Here is a 10,752-nt window from a genome sequence, read left to right as displayed (position 1 = left end):
TGGATGACAGGATTTTGTTTAAATAATCCAAATTTTATAAGAAATATATATTATTAACTAACATGAACTAACAATGAGCAACACATTACTATAACATTTTACTAAAAATAGATGTTCATTTCTTGTTTATATTACTCAACAGAACATTAATAATGTTAACAAAATAAAATGTTGCTTTAAATAATGTATTAGTAGCCTGCATGTTGAAATGAACAAAGATTAAAACATTTTAGAAGTGCAGTTAATTATTACTTCATGTTAAAAACTAACTAAAACATCTCTGTTTGTAAATCATCATAAACACATTTTCTCCTGTGTTTGTTTACCTTTCTCTCACTATCTCACAATGCACATGGATTATGCAACACTCAGAAAAAACCTTTTCATCATCATATCTCTCTTCCCACTCCCCCTCCTCAATTCCTCCCTCGCTCGCCATCATGTCTTTAAATCCAGCCGCTCTTTTCTGGTGGGAGACACGAGTGTCTGTGGTTGGCCCATGTGCACGGGGGTGTGTAAGTATTACGTAAGCATCAGAGGATCAAAACCTGCATCTAGTGAGAGAGATAGACAGGTCAAAAGTGAGAGTGAGATAGACAGAGACAGATTAAAAGGATCAGGCCTCAGAGACTCACAGCCAGTGTGACAGAAGAGCCTTTCTATCTGTGTGCATGATAGTGTATTCGCCCGGGTGTATGTCAACACTGCCACACACTCCAACGTTTTCTGGATCTGCTCATTGTACCAAAGGACTGCGGCAGAACTTTCTGGCCCATTCATTTGTTTACATCTGACACCTACTCTGATTTTGGCCTGAATCCGGACCTTGCTGGACAAGTGAGTAGAGCTGTGTATGGTCTGTATGGAGTATTTAGTGTTTTGAGGGAAAATTAATTAGGGAATTTTCAGGTTCGCGTTACAGAGAAACCCCTCCGACTGCAAACTTTGTTTTAAGCTGTGTTTGTATTCAGAGATCATGTGCACGTCGTGATGCAACTACGACTATATGTCACTATTATGATGTGACTGATTATGTGTTCAGAACATTTCCTGAATATAAGTGTATTCTGTGTCAGGTTAATTTGTGTGTGTCACTGAATATTCAATCATGGGGATTTGGTCATATGTTTCAACCCAAATGCAATTTTTTATACTATTTTATATATATAAGTACATAATCAGTTATTTGCTGATATTGAATATGTATATACTGACTATTTAATTTTACCTCTATTTATGTTTAGATTAACTTTACCATCATGCAACACACACACACAAATTAAAACAGTTTAAATCTAATATCTAAAGAAAATTTGTTTTATACAGTAACATTGTGATTTATGCAGTATTTTAATTTTCATTTATTTATGCAAAATCTTATATAAATTTAAAAATATCAGCCATTTATTGGTTATTGTCCACAACATAAAAATATGTGTTGGCTTATCAGTTTAATGCAGAGTAAACAAAAGTCGGCACACTGCCACTGCATTTAAAAAATCAGTTTATTAAAATGTGCAACGTTTCGACCTGAAGGCATGCATTTGTCAACAGCAAATACATCAGTTGAATATACATTTAATTTTAATATTTTGCAACATTTTTTTTAAGTGTATGCATGATTTTTTCAGTGAGTCATAGGAAGACAGTGGAACATGTGTACACTGGCATATTAACAATGCATTTTTTTGTTTTACTCAAGGACTGTGTGACCTTTGGTCATGGAACTGTGCAAACTAGATCAGTTGTTCTTGCAACTTTAAGAAACTTCTTGCAACTTAGTGATCACACTCATTGGACAATCAAAACAAGATGCCACTTGTCTGATAGTATATCTGATCGCGTATATCTTCTTGACAAGGAACGGTCGAGCAACTAAGCAGATCAATTTTATTTTGTTCATTCAACTCCAGAGAGGATAAAATACACTGTACAGAGTTCAGTCTGGTGTTGTCTAATATTTAAATGATTACAAAACACCACAGACAAACAAACAAAGAAGAAGACCACCAACTTTGAACACTGTCCACTTAAAGCTCATCAAAAGAAGATGGGATAGTTTGTACTTGACAAGGAGATAACAGTGCTCACGTACTACACATCCTCAAAGAGTCACTCACAGTATCTGGAGGCTCTGCATTGTGTGTTTAATGAATCAAGTTAAATGAATCAAGATAAAACAATACATCAAGATAAACAAAACAAAACTAAACAAGAACATTTAGAGTCAACAGAAGTAAAGTACTTTCCTTAAATATTTCCAAAGATTAGTAAGCATGAACTCCTAAGCTGCGTTAATTACACACTTTACACTACTATGCACTTATAAACTATATATATATATATATATATATATATATATATATATATATATATATATATATATATATATATATATATATATAAAATGTATGTATGCATGTATGTATGTATGTATGTATGTATGTACTCAGCTGTGTAGAGTATGAATTTTATATGGTTATTTTGTCATTCATCATCAAAGTCTGATAGCCCCTTCCCCTCCGCTACTGTCGAGTGCATGAAGTGTCCAACATTCCAAACTCAAAGTTAGTTCACCCAAAAATGAAATTGGTCATTAATGACTCACCCTAATGTCGTTCCACACCCGTAAGACCTCCATTCATCTTCAGAACACAGTTTAAGATATTTTATATTTAGTGCGTATGGAAGTGTATGCACACTATACTTTCCATGTCCAGAAAGGTAATAAAAACATCATCAAAGTAGTCCATATGTGACATCAGTTGGTTAATTAGAATCTCTTGAAGCATCAAAAAAAAAAATTTGGTCAAAAAAAAAAAAACTACGACTTCATTCAACATTGTCTCCTTGCTTGTGTTCAATCCTCAAATAAAGATTCAAACGGTTGTGAATCAGCGAGTTGATTCATGATTGGGATCGCATGTCAAACTGCTGAAATCACGTGACACTCGCAATCTGAATCATGAATCAATCCGCTGATTCTTGACCGATTGAACACAAACAAGGAAGAGAAGACAATACTGAATAAAGTCGTAGTTTTTCATATTTTTGGACCAAAATGTATTTTCGATACCTTAAGAGATTCTAATTAACTGATGTCACATATGGACTAGTTTGATGATGTTTTTATTCCCTTTTGGACATGGACAGTATAGTGTGCATACACTTTCATACGCTCTCGGACTAAATATAAAATATCTTAAACTGTGTTCTGAATATGAATGGAGGTCTTATGGGTGTGGATTGACATTAGGGTGAGTCATTAATGACATCAATTTTTCAGTGAACTAACCTTTTCTGGTTAATAAGGTGCATCATCTGGGTATTTAAAACTACTTTTTCTATTTGGAATTTTCAATGTGAACAGACTCCCCACACTATTACATAGTACATATATACTACAAAACATCATAGAATAATGATTAAATATACACAAATAAGGATGCACCTTTAATGTTTTTTATATATTGTGTTTATTATTATTTATTTATAGATGTGTGTTTTCAGTTTCCGTTTAACCATGTCTATATTGACTTTGGAGGTTGACATTAGCTCAGATTTTTAAATTCATAAATTTGTGCATTTGTGTTTGTATTGCTTGAGCTGGTCTCATCTGCCCTAATGGCAGAACATTTGCACTGCTTAGAATGTAAAGACAAAGAGCGTCTATCTACCAGAGCTCTAATGGACAAACAGAGAAGGAAGTGTTATTCAGGTGGAAGGAGAGGTGAAGAAATAGACTGAAAAGAGAGCAACAAAAGGGCCCAAAAAAGCTTTGCTGATGTATGGCTCTATTTAGATTGTGTATGGAGGTGGTTGAGCATGTTGATTTTACTCAGCCTGGCCTTTTAGGGCAGCGTTCAGAGTAATTTAACGCTAACTGAGCAATTTTGGAAGGCACCAACAGACTGCCTTGTAATTTCCCCTTGCAAAGCCATCGGTGGTTCATAGGTGTGCCACAGCGATCTGAATTATGAAAAAAAATACATATTATTCCTTTCCAAAAGAGTAAAGAAGGACAATTGGAAGGTATAGTTCACCCAAATACAATTGGAGTTATATAAAAAAAAAATGTTCAAGAATTATAATGGCAGTGAATGGCAGCTAAGCTCAAAAAATATCTATCCATTATATATTCCAAACGGGTCCGAGGGGTTAATAAAGGCCTTTTGAAGCGAATTGATTGGTTTGTGCAAGAAAAATACATACATTATAAAGTATTTACACCTTCCGTATTCAACTTAAAAAAAAAACGTAACTGGTGCAACGTATGATTAGAGCGTTTTGAGCCACGAGAGGCAGTACACATTCTGTGTAAGTTGAATACGGAAGGCGGTTTTTGGAAAGTTAGATATTTTACTTTATAACGTTTTAAACATGGATATTTAAAACCCATCCATTCATTCTAGAAGGCCTTTATTAAACCCCTGAGTCATGTGGATTACTTTTATAATGGATGGATGCACTGTTTTGAGCTTAATTTTGGGCTGCCATTCACTACCATTATAATGCTTGGATTAGCAAGGACATTTTTTTTATGTTTTGAGCCCCGTTTCCACCACAGGAACTTTACCCAGGAACTAGGAACTTTGGGTGGTACTTCGTGTGTTTAGACTGCAGGAACCAGGGTCTAAATGAAGTTCCGGGTAAATATTTCCCCCTCCAAACGGCCCTGCTCGCGAGGTAGTACTTTTTCAAAGTTCAGGAACTTTCGAGGGCGGGACTTGGGCGCTGAACATGCTGATTGGTTGAGCTCACGCAGCATTTTAGTTCAACCGGCATTTTTAAAAGTCTTTTGCGAGGTTCGTTCTGCGTTCAGTAAATATCAGTCTTGCTCTCTGTCTGGTGGCGCGCGGTCGTCTCAGCCATCTCACGTTCAATGTCCGTAATAGCTGATAATAATATACATTTTCATTTTAAATCTAGCTTTACAAGCTTTCTGAATATGCTGCATGCTGCTGAATCTGCATATTAGTGCTCTTTTCTGTCGTTGTTAATTACCTCGTAAACCTATACATAACCAGCAAAAGCGGCACAGCTTGAATCTCTTCCATACTCGTTATAAAAAAAATTTCACCATGTGAACGACCTGACCGATTACTTTTAAGTGTGTGTCCTTACATGACGTGACGGCGCGCGCCGCGCTCATGTTGACAAGAGAGGAAAGTACATTTTTCTGAGGGGTAAACTTTTTATTTCATAAGTTATGAAGATAATGTTGGAGTAATGACACAGCGTATATTGCCCCGGGCAGTTTTTACTTTAACTGCGCCTGACAGAAGATTTTTTTTTCTGAGATGATTATTACACTTTACAAAAAATAGCTATAAATAATACTGTATTAGTCCTGGTGGCCGTTAAGAGTTGCTATGGCTACAGTTAACACATTCCAGCTGCTGGAGAAAACAGCGTTGACATTTTTGATGCGGCAGACAAACTGCATGTGACAAAATGATTGCGATTGAAAGTCATCACATGTAAACACCAGATCGGTTTAGATAACGTCTCATGTAAATAGTCCACTAAATCTTTCAATCGGTACACTTAAAAATGATTACTGTCCTTCACTGATTTGGAGGAGCAGTCGCGCGCAGTCCTACATCACCGGACTAATTTGCCTAATCTTCTCGGAACTTTATCGCGGTCGAAACGCAGACAGCTGCAGGTCTGGGGGGGGGGGAGAAAAGTTCCTGTAAAAAAGTTCCTGGTACAAATTGTTCCGGGTAATTTTGGTGGAAACGGGGCTTTGTATTCGTCTGAAAGAGGAATATCATACATACTATAATTTTTGGGTGAACAATCCCAAATATAGCTAATATATCAACACTCTTAAAAATAAAGGTTCCAAGATTCAATTTTTGGAACAATTTTGTAGTGTGAAGAAAATCTAAATAACTTTTTATTACTATAAAAAACCTTGGGTAACACTTTATTTCACTATTTCCTTGTTATACGTTACATGCAATTACAATAGTAAAAACTATAAATTATGCACAATTATGATCAACAAACCTAACATGAATTATGAACCCTGAACACTTTAGTTAGTACATGTATGACTAATTTAACAGTACTCTTAGGTATAATTACACTGCGACAAGTAAACCTTAAAGGGTTTCTTCAGCGATTAGCATAGCTTTGTATCAGAAGAAACCCTGGAGTATAATCAAATGATTGTGTTACATACACAATCTTACATCTTACATACACTGTCTTAAACATAAAGTGTAACCAAAACCTTTTGTAGTATGGACAGGTCCCTTAGATGTTAACTGTTCTTTGTGGAACCATAGATGCCAACAAATAAGCTTTATTTTAAAGAGTAAAATCTTGCTGCACTTGGTGTCACAAATGGCGTCACTAATGTAAAAAAATAAAAAAATAAATTATTCAATGGATTTTCCCACACGATCAAAGTTCATATTGACACAGGAGTCTTGATGAAGGGGCACCTAATGGCCCACTAACTCTTGTTCAAAGTTTGTTTGGTTTATAAGCTACAAACCTACTGAATCCCTTAGCCAACCACTGCCGTCTTTGACATGTGACCTTTAACCTAGAAAAAACCCAATTGGACTATTTACTTGCAAACATATATCTTTGGACTTCACTTATCAATATGTATGTACTGATATTTTCTAGGGTTTGCATCATTAATTTTATTGCAAGTAGGCCTTGCAACTGCATAGAAATCCCTTAGAACACTTTAGCAGTCATATAACAGCACAGCGGCAACTTGGCAAACATTGGAAATACAAGTACAAGTCCAATTTTTCCCCCTTGGACATCTAGTTGAGTTTCTATGCAAACCTTAAAATATCAACATAGCCTACATATGTAATTAGTACTTGGAGCCAAACAAATAAAATGCCAACTTGTAAATATGCAATGCAATACTGTTTAAAAGTCAGTGTGATCGCACTGAATACACAAGTGGGTGAATACAAAAATGAGTTTCAAAATTATGTCTGCCATCTGAGTTGGTGTAGGTGAGACATAGACAGGAATAGAGTAAAATAGTGAGAAGTGTTAGCAAACCTGGGTGTAATTCATAGTTTGCTTCCCACCTGTACACATCCTAAATACATTAGCACAGGCACATTGGAACAGTTGTCTTAGACCAATCAGAGATGTATAAATATGCATAAACAGGTATAGATGACACATTTTAACTTCTGATGACCCTCAGTAAATTATCACTCTGCACCTTTACTCTTAATTTTTCTGTTGCCTTGCTCAGTTTTATGACACTACATTTTCAAATAAAATATCCAAATTAATTGAATTACTAAACTAAATTATTTTATATCAACTAAATTACTGAATTACTGAAATAAATTACTAAATTAATTTAATTATCTGCCCACATTGTCGCTATATGATAATTAAAAATTAGCTGGATGACATCACCGGTTTCTCCAGAGCGACTGTATAGCCGAATACTATTTTGTTGCATTATTTTCCTATTAAAGGTGCAAAATGTCAGCCTGTATGCCAGCCGAACTCAGCCCCGCCCACAACATTTGAGCTCGGGCAGTTCGGTCTGGACTTGATCCATAGAGGAGTAATTATGCCCAAACAAAAACTGTTCGGACCAATAAAAATTATCAGGGCGGGCTTTAGACAATAAAGGACAGATGATAAACTGTAAAGTAATCCATTGACGTCATCAAGGGCATTTGGCAACACAGTACACACAGTTGAGTTCTGTTGACATTTGACATCTACTTTATGCGCTGCTCCGTTGCTTTGTTTTGTTGTAGTTCTGTCCAATTGATGTCTTTCCTTATGCTGCGTTCACACCGCACACGAATAACACGAATAATCGCTCTATTTGCACGAAGTTGGACTCCATTTTCCAATTTTAATCCATTTGCACCATTCGCGCGTGAAATTCGCTTCATTTGCGTGTGACATTCACTACACAACAGACGCAAATTCGCGTCATGGGAGGGGCTTCTGCCAGGCAGCGGCAGTCGGCCGAAGGACTAGCCGAGTTAAAGCTGCTCTCGCCGGGGTTGATGACCACTGGGCACCGCTGATTACCTGGGTCTCACATCTCCGAAAACACCAGATCAAATTTTCAAATAGGCGCTCTCTTAATAAATAAACTACATATTTGAGCTTTAAACAACTACATTCTCGCCTGAAAAACTATTCAAACTACATTTTGACACATTAATAATAGTAGTGTTTTAAAATTACTCTGGACTCAGGGTTTCCCATCCCTCACTTCACCATGTGACAGCAATAAGCAGGCTCCTCATTGGTTAACGCAGCGCGAATATTCGGCAACGTTCAGATTTTTCAACTTGAGCGTTTCACGTGTTTCGCACGAATCACGCGTTCAAAATCAATTTGCGTGATCCTTGCCGCGTCATTGCCGTGAATCGCGGCAGTCGCCTCTTCTCATACGCGCGAATCGCACCGCAGAATGCCTTTTCGGATCTCTGCATTGACTTAACATGTAAATCACCTGCGCGAATCGCGTCATTCGCGTGCAGCGTGAACGCAGTATTAGTCTGGAAATCTAGATGCACCCTAGTGGCAACAAATCTAATCTGCCGCGAGTGTCGTCTAGCAACTCTCAATACACTTCTGAGCTGTAAACGCCAAACACTGGCCGGGCCAATCACATCGTGCATAGAGTCGGTGGGCGGGGCTTAACATAATGACGGCCGAGTTGCGCTTGCACTCTTAAAATGGCTGGGTTAAAAACTACCCAATTGGCAACCCAGCGCTGGGTAAATATTGGACAGAAAACATGCTGGGTTAAATTAACCTAGTGGCATTTTAACCCAGCAGGCTGGGCTGTTGAGAACCCCAAATGTAGTCAAATTTGCTATTCTGGTTTATTCTTGCTGGGTTGTTCTTAAAATTTCTCCTGTGCATTAGCCTATACTGTGAAACTAGACAATCATGAAAGAACAAATGAAGAATGCATGTTTAGACTTTTAAAACAATAATTTGTATTGCTTGACAAATGGTACAACACACAAATGTGTTAAAATTGGCAACAGTGACAATTAAAAACCTAATATATTCTGTCAATTTATTCACGTTTAAATCAAATCTTTTATTTTGACGGGTTGCTGTCTGAGTGTCTGTGTTCACGATATGACGGTATGAAACAGTAAATTCTCGTGTGTTCCTCAGGGACACGGCTAGCCTGACAAGCCAGACCCACATCAAGAAGTTTGGTCTGGAAACTCACCATAGACAGGGCTCAATCAGAGGGGCGGGATAAACGGTTGTCTTTCAAACTCCCTCTGGACGCGATAGGATAGCGCTACACCAACCAGAGCAACGAAGGTGAAGCAGAGCTTGCTGACTGATTAAACATTCGCCGTATCCGGTCGGCTAAAGTACGAACACATTAAAAGGCTAAAAAGACAGCGAGCGTGTGACGCGCGCGCACGTGCTCCCGTCATTCACACAGAGAGGCAAAACATGGAAGAGTAATATTTAAATAGTATTTAATATGCACAGACACTGGTATATATTCACCTACACTCTGGAGCCCTGCGTGACACGACTGAACGCAGCTGCGGGACCGAATATAGTCTACTTGTGAGCCACTGTCACGTGATTTCAGCAGTTCTGAAGCGCCAAACTGCTGAAATCACGTGACATTGGCGACCCGAATCATTGATCGATTCACTGATTCATTAACCGTTTGATTCTTTTTGGAGGCACATGGAGGAGAAGACAATGCTGAATAAAATCGTAGTTTTTGATATTTTTGGACCAAAATGTATTTTCGATGCTTCAAGAGACTCTAATCAACCAACTGATGTCACATATGGACTACTTTGATGATGTTTTTATTAGCTTTCTGGACATGGACAGTAAAGTGATGCTCTGGGACTAAAATATAAAATATCTTAAACTGTGTTCCGATGATGAACGAAGGTCTTACGGGTGTGGAGCGACATTAGGGTGAGTCATTAATGACATCAATTTCATTTTGGGGTGAATGAACCCTTTAATATTAGTTAATAAAAACACAGCTGTTCATAGTTTGTTCATATTAGTTCACGGTGCATTAACTAATGTTAAGAAGATTTTAATAATGTATTAGTAAATGTTGAAATTAAAGCTGCAGTCCGTACCTTTTTGCACTCTAGTCTAGTGGTTAATAAACAGAACTGCATGCGTCTTGCGGAAGACCATTGCAGCTGGAGCTACTTCTCTCTGTTTATGTCTATGGCAGATCATGCAGGGACTGTGTATAGTGATGCACTATATTGAGGGTGGCTGTGAGATGAGATCATTTTAATGTTTTGTGTCCAATTTTCATTCAAAGCATTATGATGAATTCAGATACCCAGTCCAACACATACATTATCAACATACACTGATGTTATGCTGAAACACAGACCTACTCTGAGAGCACATGCATAAACCAACATCCTCACAGGCTGTGAGTAAGGATAAAAATTAACTGCCGACTTTGCCAAGGTAAACTGACCCAATTTTGATCATGTGCATTTTTTTGGTTCAATGCAATATAAAGGGGGTAAATGTAGAGAAAAAATAGAATGTTTTCAATATGACAGACCTATTTATTAAATACAAAAACTTTGTCTTCGTTTATAAAAATGAGACAGTATGTAAAGTTGCAAGCAGCTTTGGAAGATAACTGTTTATTTTACAACAACCACAAGATGGCAGCAGTCCCTCACTACAGCAGATTCAAAACAATAAAGTAGGTTGGATGAATAGGATTTGCATATATAACCAGTGGAA

At 37.3% G+C, this 10,752-nt stretch overlaps 1 protein-coding gene across 1 annotated transcript in view; it reads left to right on the top strand.

The window, feature by feature from the left end:
* Window positions 1-516: 516 nt before the first annotated feature.
* pcxb (pyruvate carboxylase b) overlaps window positions 517-10,752 on the top strand; it is a 316,419-nt gene continuing 306,183 nt past the window's right edge. Inside the window, 1 exon segment of the mRNA XM_067435536.1 lies at window positions 517-837. The gene's annotated coding sequence lies outside the window, so the exon portion shown is untranslated.

Source organism: Pseudorasbora parva, chromosome 1, assembly GCF_024679245.1.
Source record: "Pseudorasbora parva isolate DD20220531a chromosome 1, ASM2467924v1, whole genome shotgun sequence".
NCBI classification, from domain to species: domain Eukaryota; kingdom Metazoa; phylum Chordata; class Actinopteri; order Cypriniformes; family Gobionidae; genus Pseudorasbora; species Pseudorasbora parva.
This window is presented reverse-complemented; position numbering and strand designations above follow the sequence as displayed.